Raw genomic sequence first — 17,806 nt, forward strand, 5'->3', positions numbered from 1 at the left:
CGGCCGGGTACCACTGCCGTCATGGCCCTGAAGCTGGTTTCCTGTAATGTGAAAGGGCTGAATGTACCTGAAAAAAGGTCCAGCTGCCTAACAGAATTGTGGCGGATGAAGCCCCAAATAGTTTTCCTCCAGGAGACCCATTTCAGGACAGACCAAATACCACGGCTTTATAGTAAGCACTTCCCCCTGGCCCACCACAGCACGTCCCCTACTTCCAAATCGAGAGGAGTGTGTGTTCTTCTTGCTAAAAACTTGCCGTGGCGCCTGTTAGCTGTCCAAGCCGATAGTGAAGGGAGATATCTCTTCATTAAGGAAACTCTCCACTCGCAAACTTTTACTCTTGCCAACCTATACATGCCGAATGTGGACCAGCTGCCGGCCTTAGAAGCATCCTTGGATGCCCTGGCTGCATTCTCGGAGGGTACTTTGATCATTGGGGGGGACTTTAACCTCACCTTGGACCCCCGCAGAGACTCATCATCGGGCACCTTTGCGATTTCTGCGAGAACGCGTTCACACATAAGAGACCTGCTACACTCCCACCGACTGATCGATGTGTGGCGTACGCTTCACCCACAGGATAGGGACTATACGTTCTTTTCCACCGCTCGTGGTTCTTACTCACGTATAGATATGTTTTTAGTCGCCCACAATGCTATCCCGGCGGTCACAGACGCTCAGACGCTCAGGCCACATAGCCCTGTCTGACCATGCCCCGATTTCTTTGATGCTGAAGCTACAACAGGAGTCGCGTGGTCAGTCCTGGTGGAGACTGAACGAGTCTCTCCTGAAGGACCCTGAGACCCACGCAGACCTGCTTAGGGAATTAGAAAGTTACTTTGATCATAACCGTGATTCTGTTTCCAACCCCCTCATGTTATGGGCGGCTCATAAATGCTACATTAGGGGCATTCTTATTAAACATGGTCATAGACTCAAAGTGGCCAAAACTGAGGCTCTCTCCAAACTTATTGCCAAGTTGCATGCGTGTGAACAACGACACAAATCCCAGCCGACTGCTGCGCTGGAGGTGGAGGTGAGAGATCTTAGAGAACAAATCAGAGATTTCTCTCTCTTTCAGGCTAGAACCAGACTCATGTGGGTCCGCAGGACGTATTATGAATATGGAGTCAAGTGTAGTAGGTCCCTAGCGAACTCCCTGCGTGCCCAACGCAACGCGTCCTTCATTCCAACCATAACCTCCCCTTCGGGTGCCAAGCTTCATGATTCACGGGAGATAGCGGAGTGTTTCCGATCTTTCTATGAAGCCCTTTATAACTTGCACCCCCGGGACTCAGGAGACACCCTCCAGGCCGGCACAGCGGCCATTGACGAGTACCTAGCTTCGGCAAACCTCCCGTCGCTGGTTCCCCCGGACCCACATCTGATTTTCCAATTGAATTTCCAGCCGCTTCTAAAAAATTTTGCCGTAGATCTAGAGAGGTGGTCAAAGTTGGCGACCTCTTGGTTTGGGAGATGCAATGTGCTCAAAATGAATGTAATGCCCAGACTCTTGTATCTATTATAAGCCTTACCGATAAAAATCCCCCAATCATTTTTTAAAGCCATGCGCTCCATCTTTATTCGATACGTATGGCAGGGCAGGCCTCCAAGACTCAGCCGAACATTACTGCTCAGACCAAAAGACAAGGGAGGGATTGCCCTCCCAGATCCGGCATGGTAATATACGGCGGTGCACATGAACAGAGCAGTTGACTGGTGCAGACACCTGAAGGATAAGCTGTGGGTTCGTCTGGAGCGTGAATCCGTACCATTTCCACTTGAGGGTTTGCCCTGGAGTGGACCGGGCTGGTCGGGAGCGACGTGGGCACACCCACTCATTGAGCCAACGTTACAAGAGCTAGACAGATATTTTACCCTGACGGGCGTGCCCAGTTTCCCTTCGCCCATGACTCCTATTATTGGACACCCACGCTTTGAACCCGGCATGACGGAAAAGTCTTTCCGCCTCAACCCTGACCGGGACCTTGTGCGGGCCTCTTCTTTTCTTGGCCCTAGGACATGGACAGCGGTCTCCACTATGTACGAGGCGTTAGCAACCACGGCCCTGGGACAGTGGAAGCTTGCCCAACTCTCCCACTTCTTGAAATCTTTGCCAAACAGTGGCGAATTCCGCAGACCCCTAACATCGTTTGAGGAGGTATGCTCAGGAGAGGAACCGACCCGAGGGTCTCTTTCCCTGTCATATCGCATCCTACTGGACCAACTCTCCCAGGGTAACCTGGTGTTCGTGGAAAAATGGGAGCGAGACCTGCATGTCCGGCTCTCGCCAGACCAGAAGAACCGCGTGCTTCTTTTTGCGCACAAGTCATCCCTATGTAGTAAATACCAGGAAATAGCTTATAAAATTTTGACCCGATGGTACAGGACCCCCACTGTCCTGGCGGCTATGTTTCCCGGTCACAGCCCTTTGTGCTGGAGATGCGGTGAACAAGCCGGCACGTTACTACATATCTTCTGGGAATGCCCTCAACTGGCCCATTTCTGGAGACAGGTTCTCAATATCATTTTTGACCTCACGGCTATTGATCTCCAGAACAACGCAGCTGCGATCTTCCTCAATCTGACCCCACTCTCGAGCAAGAAGTACCATAAATCTCTCTTAAAACATCTTCTGAGTGGGGCCAGGGCATGTATACCTAGCATGTGGAAACAGCAGGCCGCTCCACTGGTGTCTCACTGGTTTGCAAGAGTTTGCGACATCTACCGTATGGAACAGCTCACATCAGCGTTAGGCGACAGGGAGGAAGAGCACACTGCTCGTTGGTTGTCTTGGAGCCTGTTCAGGTTTTCCGACGCATACAGATCCTATCTGTAGGCTCTGGCACGTGTATAGAGGGAAGGGTCCGGTCGTGGGAACCCATCGGAGTCCTCTTTCTTTCTCTCCCTTCTCGTATACCACCCTGGTTCACTCTCTCCCCCGTCTGCCTCGTAGCACTGTTAGCCCCCTATAACTTTCATTCTTTCTACCCCCATACCCTTCTCCTGCCCATTTGCTCCCCCCTCTTTCCTTACCCCCTAACTCCCAAGTATAATTAAAATACATGGTGATTGCAAGGATCTTTTCGTTTTGTTCCCTCGATTTCCCAGCCAGGGGTTGGCGGCCCTCGGGGTGGTCCCGGCTGAGCTCTTTGACCAGTAGAATGAAGGTGACCGATGTTAGAGGCCCCTCAGTTTGGGCCTTGAGGGGGATCGCCCCGGGGACTGCCCTGGTTTATAAGTAGACACTGGGGTGCCAGATCATTAGAGTGGGATAATGTGGTGGCCTAGCCACGGCTGGGGCTGCTGCTGACATAAGTTGTTAGGTTTCCCCCGGTCCCCCACAAAGTATTAACTATGTATTTTTGTTAACCTGGAAAACTGAGGGATCTATGTATTTTACAGTTTGTCTCTGTATTACCTGCAATCCGTAAATAAAGAATTTTAAAAAAAAAAGTCACTAACCAGACCAGATCCTTCTATGGCACCTGGTCTTCCCAGGGAGTCTCCCATCCAGGTACTAACCAGGCCTGACGCTGCTTAGCCTCTGAAATCAGACGACATCGGGTGCTTTCAGGTTGATGTGGCCGTAAGCGTTCTCTTCAAGACACGCCCAACCCTCTTGACAAACGCCAAGATGGTCGCCTTGAGAAACAAGCAAAAAAAACAGGTCAAAGCCAACAACATAAAAAGAAGCCTATGGGCTTACAGCGGACCTTAAAAGATGGGACCCACTAGCTCTGTCATGGTTCGGACGCTGTAATGTGTTGAAGATGAACACGATGCCACGACTTCTGTATCTACTACAAGCCTTACCTATCAAAATACCCCAGACTTTCTTTCATGCGGTTCGCTCAATCTTTATCAAGTTCCTCTGGCGCGGAAAACATATGCGTATTGGTAGGGCAATGCTATTGCGACCGAAATTGCGGGGAGGTATTGGCTTCCCGGACCCTGCTCTATATTACACAGCGACGCACATGACACCGGTGGTTGACTGGTGCCGGTGTTCTGCCATATACTGTCCGGCCATGATATAGTGTCCGCGCCGTACTGCGCATGCACAGTACGGAGCAGACGAAGCTTCGGAAAATCTCCAAAGCTGAACGGCGCCTGCGCGGTGAGTGGAGGTGGTAGCCCCACCATCCAAGCGGACATAGGGTTGTGAATATTAGAGGGCCCCTTGCAGGCGAGCTTCGCTCGCCACGCTTCGGGCTTTGCCTCGCTGCGCTCGGCTCTTTTATATTCTTACTCTATGTCCACTTGGATAGTGGGGATAGAACCTGGACTCAGTGCGCAGGCGCCGTTCATGCTCGGCAATTTTCGGAATGCGCAGTACACAGCGGACACTATCCGATGGGGGACCATATGTGATAAGACACCGGCATGGGGAACTGAAGCTATGGGTCAAGCTAGAGCAGGAGATGGCGCGGGTTCCACTGGCTGGTCTGCCTTGGGCGGGGAGGCCATTGGAGCCCTGTGTGACTACTCACCCGTTAATTGGCCCCTCGCTCGCCGAGATGGATAGTTTTTTTCACCTTTCCCACCTGACTAACTTCCCTTCTCCTATGACCCCAATTATTGGACATCCTAGATTCCCTCCGGGCCTGTCTGACCAGGCCTTTACCAGGCAAGCCCCGAAAGGGCTTCTGAGAGCAGCCCTATTTCTTGGACCCACGGGCTTGATTCCCATGGGGACCATACTGCTAGAGCAAGTACCTGTTGCATTGGATAGCTGGAGAGCTAGACAGCTAATCCATTTCCTCGGATCACTACCTAACCATTCGTTCTTCTCTAGACAATTCCACCCCTTCGAGGAACTTTGCCTGGATGATGGCCCAGTTCGTGGTTCCCTCTCTAGGTCCTACCAAATCCTGACAGACGCACAATCCTCCACGGATCCACCCTTCCTAGCTAAATGGAAAAGGGACTTACAAACTACATTCTCCAAACCACAGAAGGACAGAATACTCTTTTTCGCCCATAAGTCGTCACTCTGCAGTAAATGTCAGGAGATCTCATATAAGCTGATCACACGCTGGTATCGTACACCGGTGGTGTTGGCCAAAATATTCCCCGGTCAATCTGACCGCTGCTGTCGCTGTGGACCAAATGTGGCACCATTCTCCACATTTTCTGGGAAAGCCCTAAATTACAAACATTCTGGCAGCCTGTCCTGAGACTCATCCACAAGTTCACAGACATTTCCTTAGCCAATGATCCCGCAGCAGTTCTTCTCAATCTAACTCCTATGTCGAGAAAGCGTTATCATAAGTCCTTACTTAAACATCTCCTCAATGCAGCTAGGGCCTGCATCCCAAGTCAGTGGAAAGAGCAATCTGCTCCAATGGTGACCCAGTGGTTCACAAGGGTAAATGATATTGAACGAATGGAAGACCTGACTGCCACAATGAGGGATAAAACGGAGGAGCATGGGAACAGATGGTTCTACTGGACCCAGTTTCGCTTTTCGGAAGAATACCTCCGCGAGACATAGTAAGCTCATGGTGATCGTTGGAGATCGCTGTTCCAAACGTTGGACAGCTGATGAGCTGGTGAGCCGAGGGCGTCTCTTGCTCCCTGGGAGGGGACCCCACCCTATCCACTCTACCCACGACACCCCCTTACCCCTTCTTTTCCTTTTCTGCCATTTCCTTCCCCAATCTTCTCTTTCCCCTTCTCCCTCCTTTCAGTTCTACTATTTCCCTTCTTAACTCAAAAAAGGGAAAAGAAAATGGTATGTTCCGACCCCATTTGACTACTACACAATACTCTTCCCCTATCTATGGATATCTAAACTCTTCGAGGGTAGCAGGGCTAGTATCAATAATATTTTAAGTGGTAGAGGATCCCAACGAGATGGAGCTTTAATCTCATCTTGATATGACCGCAAAGCTGTACACGTGCTATTCTCCTCAGACGTCTTACCATTGGCTCTGATATCCATGCAATATGATCATTTGTTTGTAACTATTTGTATCACACATTCTGTGAAGTTGCCTTTGCATTGTATGTCGCATACTACTAAATAAAAAAACAAAAAAAACAGAAGCCTATGGCACCTGGTATTCCCAGGCGGTCTCCCATCCAGGTACTAACCAGGCCCGACACTGTTTAGCATCCGAGATCAGACGAGATTGGGCTCTTTCAGGGTGATGCTGCTGTAAACGATCTCTTTGGGCACTCTCAACCCTCTTGACAAATGCCAAGATGGTCACCTTGGGAAACAAGCAAAAAAAAGAAAACGAATCAACGCCAACAACATAAAAAGAAGCCTACAATAACTGGTAATCCCAGGTGGTCTCCCATCCAGGTACTAACCAGGCCCGACTCTTCTTAGCCTCCAAGATCAGATGAGATTGGGTGCTTTCAGAGTGATGTGGCCATAGGCAATCTCTTCAGGCACTCTCAACCCTCTTGACAAACACCAAGATGGTCACTTTGGGAAATAAGCGAAAAAAAAACAGGTCAACGCCAACAACATAAAAAGAAGTCTACGACACCTGGTATTCCCAGGCGGTCTCCCATCCAGGTACTAACAAGGCCCGACTCTATTAGCCTCCAACATCAAACGAGATCGGGTGCTTTCAGGGTGATGTGCCCGTAGGCAATCTCTTCAGGCACTTTCAACCCTCTTGACAAACGCCAAGATGGTCACCTTGGCACTTTATGCAGGCCACCCTGGAACATATAGGTCTTGGCCCCAACATGATGAGCTGGGTAATGTCGCTTTACTCCACGCCATCGGCAGCGGTACGGGTGACCGAGTGGTGCTCGGACTCTTTCCCCATCACTAATGGGACGAGGCAGGGGTGGTCTCTGTCTCCCCTAATTTTAATTCTGACACTGGAACCACTTATGTGTCACGTTTGGAATGACCCGAATATTACTGGCATATCCAAACCCTCGGCACACCACAAAATTGCGGCGTACGCTGACGATCTAATTTTTTCCGTCTCCAATCCACACATTTTGCTTCCCAAAATACTTGCATCTCTACAGCGACACGGCAGCCTATCAAACTATAAAAACAATTACGCCAAGTCGGCTGTATTGAATATATCGGTCCCGGATGGTGAGGCCAAGAGGCTCCGCACCTCTTTTCCATTCTACTGGGCTGAAAAATCTATACGTTAACATCGCAGCGGATTTAGCGCAATTGTACCTGCTTAATTTTGTCCCTCTCCTGGATAGACTGAAATCTGATTTGGGAAACTGGCATGCTTTAACACTGACCTGGTTCGGGCGCTGTAATGCATTCAAAATGATGGCCCTCCCTCGGATCTTATACATGTTCCAGACATTACCGATCCGGTTACCCCCAATTTTTTTCAGACAACTGCAGGTGCTGCTCCGGGACTTTATTTGGGCGCGCAAACTGCCCAAAGCCCGTTTGCAATTGCTTGCCAGACCAAAGGACAAGGGGGGTCTGGGTCTCCCAGATCTCAGACAATACTACAGAGTGACTCTGCTAGAGAGAGTCGTTGATTGGCATTGTAATGGCCCACACAAGCAGTGGGTGGAGATGGAGATTGAGGATGGATCCATTCCCCTATTGACCTCCCCGTGGCTCCTGTCCTCCCTACCAAAAGACCTCAGAGGTCACCCCGTAGTGGGAGCTAGGTTGGCTGTTGTGCGGAGGTTGTTCCGCTGCACACACATTGCTCCCCTGCCATCACCAATGACTCCGGTTATAGGTAATCCAGACTTCCCACCGGGATTTACCAACAAGAAACTGCGACAGTTGACAGTGGTGGGGAAACAGCATCTGGGAGAGGTGTGGCCCACGGGAGGGCTCCCGACCACGCAAACTGTCGCCAAGCTTTCTGACCCTCCGCTTGACTTGTTTAGTGCTTATAAACTTTGTCACTTTCTTCTGGCCATACAAAGGGCCCCCTACACTCCTAGAGACCTGACACCCTATGAATCCATCTGTCACAAAAGGGAACCTGTGCGACACACCCTCTCCCTCCTGTACAACCTATTGAGTAGTCAGGAGGAGGAGTCGACCCCCACCATTTATCCACAAATGGGAGAGGGACTTAGGCATCACATTTACCCCACAACAGATAGGGAAGATCCTGACCTTAGTACATAAAGCTTCCATCGCAAACCAATATCAAGATACAAGATAGTCTCACGCTGGTATAGAGTCCCATACCTTCTGAATAAAATGGATAGATCGATCCCGGATGTTTGTTGGAGGTGAAATTCAGATATGGGGACCATGGGACACCTTTTCTGGGCATGCCCGACCTTGAGGAACTTTTGGGTTCCCAGTAGCGTGCCTTCTACACTTGACCGAACAGCCTGTTCGAAAATACAAAAAAACCCTCACAATGCAACTCCTGAATGCCGCCCGGGCCTGCATTCCAGCACTGTGGAGGCAGCCTCAGCCCCCATCCAAGGTGCTGTGGTATTCCAAAGTCAATCATATTCTCCGGATGGAAGAATTGACCGCCACCCTTCACAACACTGAAGAGGCATTTAGTGTTACATGGAGGCCCTGGAGGTATTTCACTGGTACTCGAGACTACATTCGGGAGGTGAGCAGTGCCTCCGTCCCAGAAAACGACTGAACATCTAACGTTTACCTACGTAGGCCATGTCTGCCCTGGGTGGCATTCCCCCCTCCCTTTTTGTCTTTATTTTTCTTTTTTTCCCCGTCGCCATCCCCCCACCTCCTCTCTCTCCGTCTTTGCACTCTCTTCTTCCCCCGTCCTCCCTTTTGACTATGCCTTGTCTCCTTACTAGCCTTCGGGACCCAGAAGAACCCCTGGGTTCTGGACATGACCGGCTCATATTTTACTCTAGTTCACGTAGGTCATGATAAGCTGGCTCGCTGTGGTCCCAGTTGTTCTCCATGATTACATTTGTCCGAACGGAGCTGCACTAGTTATACTGTACTACATGTCGGAGGTGGGGTTTCTCTATTTTCTGCATGAAACTGTAGGACTCCCCTCTGAGAACCCAGAAATATTTGGCTGCCTATTTTTTGTTAGCATGTAATTGTGACCCTGGGTCATGCTGTATGGTTGACTGTTATATTTATGTTGTTCTACTTAATAAAAGAATAATAAAAATAAAGAAAATAAGTCAATGCCAACAACTTAAAACTAAAGCCTATGGCATCGAGAAATCCCAGGCGGTCTCCCATCCAGGTACTAACCATGTCCCAACCCTGCTTAGCCTCTGAGATCAAATGCATGCTCAACCCTCTTGACAAACGCCAAGATGGCCACTTTGGGAAACAAACAAAAAAAACAAGTCAACGCCAACAACATAAAAAGAAGCCTGCGGCATCTGGAAAACCCAGGAGGTCTCTCATCCAGGTACAAACCAGGCCCAACCCTGCTTAGCCTCTGAGACCAAACGAGATTGGGCGCTTTCAGGGTGTTGTGCCCGTAGGCAATTTCTTTGTGCACTCTCAACCCTCTTGACAAATGCCAAGATGGTCACCTTGGGAAACAAGGGAAAAAAAACAGGTCAAAGCCAACAACATAAAAAGAATCCTACGGCATCCGGAATTCCCAGGCGATCTCCCAATCAAGACACTAACCAGGCCAGATCCTTCTATGTCACCTGGTCTTCCCAGGCAGTCTCCCGTCCAGGTACTAACCAGGCCTGATGCTGCTAAGCCTCTGAAATCAGACAAGATCGGGTGCTTTTAGGGTGATGTGGCCGTAAGCGTTCTCTTCAAGACACGCCCAACCCTCTTGACAAACGCCAAGATGGTCGCCTTGAGAAACAAGCGAAAAAAACAGTTCAAAGCCAACAACAAAAAAAGAAGCCTATGGCACCTGGTATTTCCAGGCAGTCTCCCATCCAGGTACTAACCAGGCCCGACACTGTTTAGCCTCTGAGATCAGATGAGATTGGGCGCTTTCAGGGTGATGGGGCCGTAGATGATCTCTTTGGGCACTCTCAACCCTCTTTTTGGGCACCTGGTATTCACAGATGGTCTCCCATACAGGAATTAACCAGGCCGTACACTGCTAGGCCTCCGAGATCAGATGAGATTGTGCGCTTTCAGGGTGATGTGGCCATAGGTGTTCTATTTAGACACTCTCAACCCTCTTGACAAATACCAAGATGGTTATCTTGGGAAACAAGTGAAAAAAAAAAGGTCAACGCCAACAACATAGACCCTGCCGGTCTCCCATCTGACCCAGACCCTGCTTAGCCTCTGAGATCGGGCGCTTTCAGGGTGATGTGACCTCAGGCGAACGCTTTGGGACATACTCAAAACTCTTGACTGATGCTAAAATGGTCACCTTGGGAAACAAGCGAAAGAAAAACAGGTCAAAGCCAACAATATAAAAAGATTCCTACGGCACCTTTAATACTATCTAGGCCGGACCCTGCTTAGCCTCTGAGATCAGATGAGATCGGGCGCTTTCAGGGGGATGTGACCGTAGGAGATTTCTTTGGGCTCTCTCAGCCCTCTTGACAAATGCCAAGATGATCACCTTGGGAAACAAGCGGAAAAAAAAACCCATGTCAACGTCAACAACATAAAAAGAATCCTACGGCACCTGGTATTCCCAGTTGGTCTCCCATCCAGTTACTAATCAGGCCCGACAATGCTTAGCCTCCGAGATCAGACAAGATCAGGCACTTTCAAGGTGATGGGGCCATAGGCGATCTCTTCGGGCACTCTCAACCATCTTGACAAACGCCAACATGGTCATCTTGGGAAACAAGCGAAAAAAAACAAGTCATTGCCAACATTGGAGGCTAAGCAGGGTTGGGCAATCAGTTTCCTTGCCTGAAATAGGCATCTCAGAACTGCCATCTGGCTACTTCCCGAGTTTCCAACTCCTTCAACTAATCCCAGGAGACAATACTTCGCCCCCATCCTGGTGGAGGTTCCAACCACCCGATCAATGGTTCCTGTCACCTCTGTCCAGTAGCGGATCAACTTCGGGCATCTCCAAAACATGTGCATCATGTCTCCCCCCATGTTCCCGCACCGGGGGCAACTTGCGTCCGGCCGTTCGGCCAAACTGAAAAAGTTTACGAGGAGCATAATAGGTTCTATATAATAAGAACAGATGTGACATCCTGTGTGAGGAGAGCCACAATTCACCACAGGCAGGATTCCTGTGGCCAATTATAGCTCAGGGGGGTTTAGTACACACCCCACACTATATAAGGCCGCCAGCACGGCGGCCTTGTATAGTGTGTTGCGGTGGTCAGGGAAAGAGGATGATAGGCAGGGACAGTGTCTTTACTGCTTGGGAACCTAGCACTGTTACAGTGGGTGTTATGTGCCTCCTGCACAGTACACACCTGAAGCTACCCTTTATTACTGGTGTTCAATTTCTGCAATACATGCATCTGCAGTGCAGAAGTTAGAATCGGTGTTGTGTGCCTCCTGCACAGTATACACCTTATTGCTGGTGTTCTGTTTCTGTAATACAGGAACCTAGCACTGTTACAGTGCTAGGGTGTACAGAGAAGCTGGTATATATAGAAGACTACAGCATACAGAAGAAAGGCTAGTGAATACAGAATACAGGTTTCGTGTATGTAGATAGGCTTGAGTATACAGAGATGCTAGAGTAAACAGTGAGGCTGGGGTACACAGAGAGGCTAGTTTAAAGACAAATACAAAGATGTTAGTGTATATAGAGAGGTTAGTGTATAGAGAGAGTCGAGTCTATACAGAAAGGACAGTGCATATAGAGAAGCTAGTGTATACAGAAAGGGTATACATGAAAGCTGACATTCTATACAGAAGACTGGGTAGTGTATACAGAGAGTCTAGTGGGTACAGAAGACAGGCTGGTGTATTCTAGCTAGATTTTACAGTCTAGTGTATACAGAAGACAGGCTGTGGTATACAGAGAGTTTAGTGTATTCAGAGAGTCTAGTGTATACATAAGACTGGCTAGTTTACACAGTGTTTACAGAGATGCAAGGGTGTACAGAGAAGCTGGTATATAGAGAAGACTACAGCATACAGAAGAAAGGCTAGTTAATACACAATACAGAAGACTCGTGTATGTAGATAGGCTTGAGTATACAGAGATGCTAGAGTAAACAGTGAGGCTGGGGTACACAGAGAAGCTAATTTAAAGAGAGATATACAAAGATGTTAGTGTATATAGAGAGGTTAATGTATAGAGAGGGTCGAGAGTATACAGTAAGGACAGTGCATATAGAGAAACTAGTGTATACAGAAGACAGGCTTGGGTATACATCAAATCTGACAGTGTATACAGAAGACTGGGTAGTGCATACAGAGAGTCTATTGGGTAAAGAAGACAGGCTGGTGTATTCTAGCTAGTTTTTACAGTCTAATGTATACAGAAGACAGGCTGTGGTATACTGAGGGTTTAGTGTATTCAGAGAGTCTATTGTACAGAGATGCAAGGGTGTACAGAGAAGCGAGAAGCTAGTATATATAAGGCTAGTGAATACAGGCTAGTGAATACAGAATACAAACTCGTGTACGCAGATAGGCTTGAGTATACAGAGATGCTAGAGTAAACAATGAGGCTGGGGTACACAGAGAGGCTAATTTAAAGAGAGGCTAGTATATACAAAGATGTTAGTGTATATAGAGAGGTTAGTGTATAGAGAGAGTCGAGTGTATACAGATAGGACAGTGCATATAGAGAGACTAGTGTATACAGAAGACAGGCTTGGGTATACATCCAAGCTGACAGTGTATACAGAAGACTGGGTAGTGTATACAGAGATTCTAGTGGGTACAGAAGACAGGCTGGTGTATTCTAGCTAGTGTTTACAGTCTAGTGTATACAGAAGACAGGCTGTTGTATACAGAGGGTTTAGTGTATTACAGAGATGCAAGGGTGTACAGAGAAGCTAGTATATATAGAAGACTACAGCATACAGAAGAAAGGCTAGTGAATACAGAATAAAGGCTGGCTTCTACGGAGAGGCTACCACTACGGAGATGCAGAACACTATCTAGGGTATATAGAGAGGCTAGATTATACAGAGAGGCTAGTGCATAGAGTGAAGCTATTGTATATAGAAGCCTGGTTAGTGTATACAGAGAAGCTAGTGTGTACAGAAGAAAGGCTAGACAGGTTATAAAGAGAGACAAGTTTTTACAGAAGACAGTTTGGGGTATACAGAGATGCTAGTTTATACAGAGAGACTAATGTATACAGAAGACGGGCTAGTGTATTCAGAACATAGGCTAGTGTATATCGAAGACAGGCTATTGTATGCAGAAGACCGGCTAGTGTAAACATGCTGGTGTATATAGAGAAGGCTAGTGAATTTAGAGGGTATGCTAAGTGATAACAGAAGACAATCTGGGCTATACAGAGACATTTCATCATTTCATCTAGCTCACATCTCTAATGGAGTTTGTCTCATTGCCATGTTATGCCTTTTCATTCTTATGCTAAATATAGATCACTACACGATTTTAATCATCCACATCAAGCATGCAATAAAACTATCATACATCAAAATAAACCATGTACTCTTTTGCTCTATTTTGCATATTTGTAACGGGACTGTGAGTATGTGACAGTCCTGACACACCATCCTGACTTATTTTTCTATATTTCTTATTAGAAATGGAGAGTACTATCTCAAAATCCGCTTAAATCTATTCACTTCGATGAGTTCTACCGCTAATTGTACCTTAATGCAAAATGTTCACAAAACCATCCATTTGCTACCAGACATGCTGCACATACTAAGAGTAATGTAAATATCGCTCTCTAACGATGTAAACAGTTTTATTGCTTTTCTGACATTGACCGAGTATCTCTGACATTAACTGAGTATCTCTCTGCACTTGGATCTTAATAATAATAATAATAATAATAGGATTGTGTAATGCAAACATCAACTAGTCTAATATAAGCTTTCTCATTGGTACCGGCATATCCTTTAAATTTAGACTAACGCAACTATTTCTCGGCCATTTTCAAGCTAAGCTTTCAATCTCTTACCTTTGAACAGCGATACTTCCTCCCTACAATATTAAGCCATTTAAATGTCCTATTGGTCGCCTATATTATACAACTCTCTGAAAACCCTATATGTAGAGAATAAAACTAGTCTTACATCTAAATAAAACAGTTTTATTGCTCAACCAAGTATCAGCTGTCATGACAAATAAAGTTTCCACTGTTTGACTCTATTTTCTGTATTACTTCTTTTTCGCTACCTCTATGCAATAGGATTCTCTTTCCAGTGGAAACGGAAAACAGTCAGTGTAAGCCGTCTTCTTGAGCATCAAAATTAATGGAACGATTTACACGTTGGAATTTGCAAGCTACGTCAATTTACTGTTAAATAGAGTACCTTTGCATTTATCCCTTGACTTTGCTACTATCCCTTGATCCCGATTTACACGTTGGAATTTGCAAGCTACGTCAATTTACTGTTAAATAGAGTACCTTTGCATTTATCCCTTGACTTTGCTACTATCCCTTGATCCCTTGATCGACTATACATACTGCCTCAAAATTTTCCTAATTTGTTTTGCTATACTTATTATTATTATTTTATAGAGATTACTATCTCTAAATCATTGTAACAAATTATAATGTCTACAGCTAATTTTACGTTAAATCAAAAGTCACACAAAACCATCTTTTTAAAACCTTTTACACACTGCACATTAAGATTAATGCAACCATCTCTCGCTACCTCTATGCAATAGGATTCTCTTTCTGACTCTATTTTGTGTATTACTTTTTCTCCACATTAACTGTCACACTGATAACCATTTGTAACACATAACACTTGCAACACATTTTTTAACAGCGGCAAAAAGTGAGAAAAGCAGTGGGACTTGATTGAGAAGTGGTTGCAGTAGCATATAGCATATAGTTTGATTACATTAATAACACATAATGCAACTATTTTACATTCATTTTACATTCACATCATGCATACATCCTAATGTAAGCTGTCTATCACTATTAATGTTCATGGTTACTGATACATTATGCCGATGACCAATGGAAACGGAAAACAGTCAGTGTAAGCCGTCTTCGTGCGTAACATATTTAATGGAACGATTTACACGTTGGAATTTTCAAGCTACGTCAATTTACTCTTAAATACCCTTTAGCTGCTTAGCTCACACTTTGCTGTATGTAGCCGCGTTTACATGTAAGTAACCAATGGGGATTGACATTTCATGTCCATCTCACATCTCTAATGCAATTTGTCTCTTTGCCATGTCATACTTTGCCAGTTATTATACTTTCTCATCCGATAGAAACCTAGTCGTTGCTGATTTTTCATGATTACAGCAATCATCTCATCTAATTGCTATTCCTACATTCTGCCTTGGTATTACTTTACAACGCTCTATTGAACAATGTAAAGGTAAGCTAGATATTTTGTGTATTTCCAGTTAAACTCGACCTGTATATACTGTCTCAATATTATCCTTTCTAATTTTGCTAAATTAGATTATAGAGTTTGCTATGTCTAAATCCAGGTTACCTACTCACCTTTATTACGTATACTGCTAATTTTAGGATAATACAAAACCATCTTATTGCTTCTTTACACGCTGCACATATTAAGAGTAATGCAAAGCTACCGTGAACAGTTTAATTGCTCGTCTCACATTTAGCTGGTATCTCTCTGCTATAGGAAACTGAATTTGTACTAGAACGATCACTCATCTAATATCAGTCCACTCAGTGCTACCGGGATAACTTTTACATTTAGAGTAATGAAATGATTTCTCAGTCATTTTGGAGCTACTGCAACTAACGCTTCCGATCTCATTTCGACTGCAATACTTAATACGATTGCAGAATATTTAGCTGCTTAGCTCACACTTTGCTGTACGTAGCCCTGGAGATTGGCATTTCAACTCTAATTCATATTCACATTTCTAATGCAGTTTGTCTTTTTGCCATGTTATCCTCTGTTAGTTATTATGCTTGCTCATCCTTGTGCTCCAATATCACTACATGATTAAAGACACGTAATGAACTTGATTGATAAAAACCTACACACGTTGTTGCTGTTATTTCGTGTATTTCCACTTAAACCCGTTATAGTTATTTTGCTATATTTATATACTAGTATAAACAGATTACTATCTCTAAATCCTGGTAAACCAGCTCACACTAAACCATCTAATTTCTACCTTACACGCAGCACATATTAACATATTAACATTTAGCCGGTATAGTGAAATAGTAAACGAAATGTGTAGATCACTCATCTAATATCGTCTTTTCAGTGCAACCGGAACATATTTTAAATTTAGAGTAATGCAACGATTTCTCAGTTTTATGAAGCTACTGCAACTAACGCTTTGGATCTCTTTCCTGATAAATTACGCTCTGCAATATTAAGCCATGTAAATTGTCCTATTGGTCTGCTAACAATGCTATGTATAATAATCTGTATACACTAGCCTATCTTTTGTACACATTTGCCTCTCTGTATAAACTAACCGGTCTTCTGTATACACTAGTCCGCCTGTATACACTAGCAAGTCTGTGTAACCAAGCCTCTCTCTCTGCATACCCTAGCCTCCATCTCTTGCATAAACCAGGACCTTCTTCTGTATAATCTAGCCTAACTGTATACACTAGCCTGTATGCATACTCTAGCCTCTCTCTCTGTATACCCTCGCCTCCATCTCTGCATACCCAGGACGTTCTTCTGTATAATCTAGCCTATCTGTATACAATTGCCTTTCTTTTGTACACATTAGACTCTCTGTATAAACTAGCCGGTCCTCTGTATACACTAGTCCGTCTGTATACACTAGCAAGTCTGTGTAACCAAGCCTCTCTCTCTGCATACCCTAGCCTCCATCTCTTGCATAAACCAGGACCTTCTTCTGTATAATCTAGCCTATCTGTATACACTAGCCTGTCTTTTGTACAGATTAGCCTCTCTGTGTAAACTAGCCGGTCTACTGTATACACTAGTCCATCTGTATACACTAGCAAGTCTGCATACTCCTTCCTCTCTGTGTAACCCAGCCTCGCTCTCTCTCTCTGTATACCCTAGCTTCCATCTCTGCATACCCAGGACGTTCTTCTGTATAATCTAGCCTATCTGTATAAACTAGCCTGTCTTTTGTACACATTAACCTCTCTGTATAAACTAGCCGGTACTCTGTATACACTAGTCCGTCTGTATACATTAGCAAGTCTGTGTAACCAAGCCTCTTTCTCTGCATACCCTAGCCTCCATCTCTTGCATAACTAGGACCTTCTTATGTATAATCTAGCCTATCTGTATACACTAGGCTGTCTTTTGTACACATTAGCCTCTCTGTATAAACTAGCCGGTCTACTGTATACACTAGTCCATCTGTATACAGTAGCAAGTCTGCATACTCCTTCCTCTCTGTGTATCACAGTCTCTCTCTCTGTATACCCTAGCCTCCATCTCTGCATACCCAGGACGTTCTTCTGTATAATCTAGCCTGTGTTTTGTACACTTTAGCCTCTCTGTATAAACTAGCCGGTCTTCTGCATACACGAGTCTCTCTGTATACCCTTGGATGTCTTTTGTATACACTAGCTGCTCTTTATACATTAGCTCTCTGTATACCCAAGCCTCTCTATACACTAGTCCGTCTGTATACACTAGCAAGTCTGCATACACCAGCCTCTCTGTGTAACCCAGCCTCTCTCTCTGCATACCCAAGATGTTCTTCTCTATAATCTAGCCTATTTGTATACACTAGCCTGTCTTTTGCACACATTAGCCTCCCTATATAAACTAGCCGGTCTTCTGTATACACTAGTCCGTCTGTATACACTCTAGCCTCCATCTCTGCATACCCAGGACGTTCTTCTGTATAATCTAGCTTATCTGT

The 17,806-nt window shown here is 45.6% G+C and overlaps 4 pseudogenes; all 4 read right to left on the reverse strand.

Annotated features, from left to right (window-relative positions):
• Nucleotides 1-6,050: 6,050 nt before the first annotated feature.
• On the reverse strand, nt 6,051-6,169 carry LOC143949519 (5S ribosomal RNA; annotated as a pseudogene).
• A 103-nt stretch (nt 6,170-6,272) lies between these two features.
• On the reverse strand, nt 6,273-6,391 carry LOC143947606 (5S ribosomal RNA; annotated as a pseudogene).
• Nucleotides 6,392-9,788: 3,397 nt separating this feature from the next.
• Nucleotides 9,789-9,907, reverse strand: LOC143949725 (5S ribosomal RNA; annotated as a pseudogene).
• Nucleotides 9,908-10,523: 616 nt separating this feature from the next.
• On the reverse strand, nt 10,524-10,642 carry LOC143949543 (5S ribosomal RNA; annotated as a pseudogene).
• Between the last annotated feature and the right edge of the window lie 7,164 nt (nt 10,643-17,806).

Source organism: Lithobates pipiens, unplaced genomic scaffold (genome assembly GCF_037356315.1).
Source record: "Lithobates pipiens isolate NorthernLeopardFrog02 unplaced genomic scaffold, aLitPip1_a1.2 Scaffold_30, whole genome shotgun sequence".
Taxonomy (NCBI): domain Eukaryota; kingdom Metazoa; phylum Chordata; class Amphibia; order Anura; family Ranidae; genus Lithobates; species Lithobates pipiens.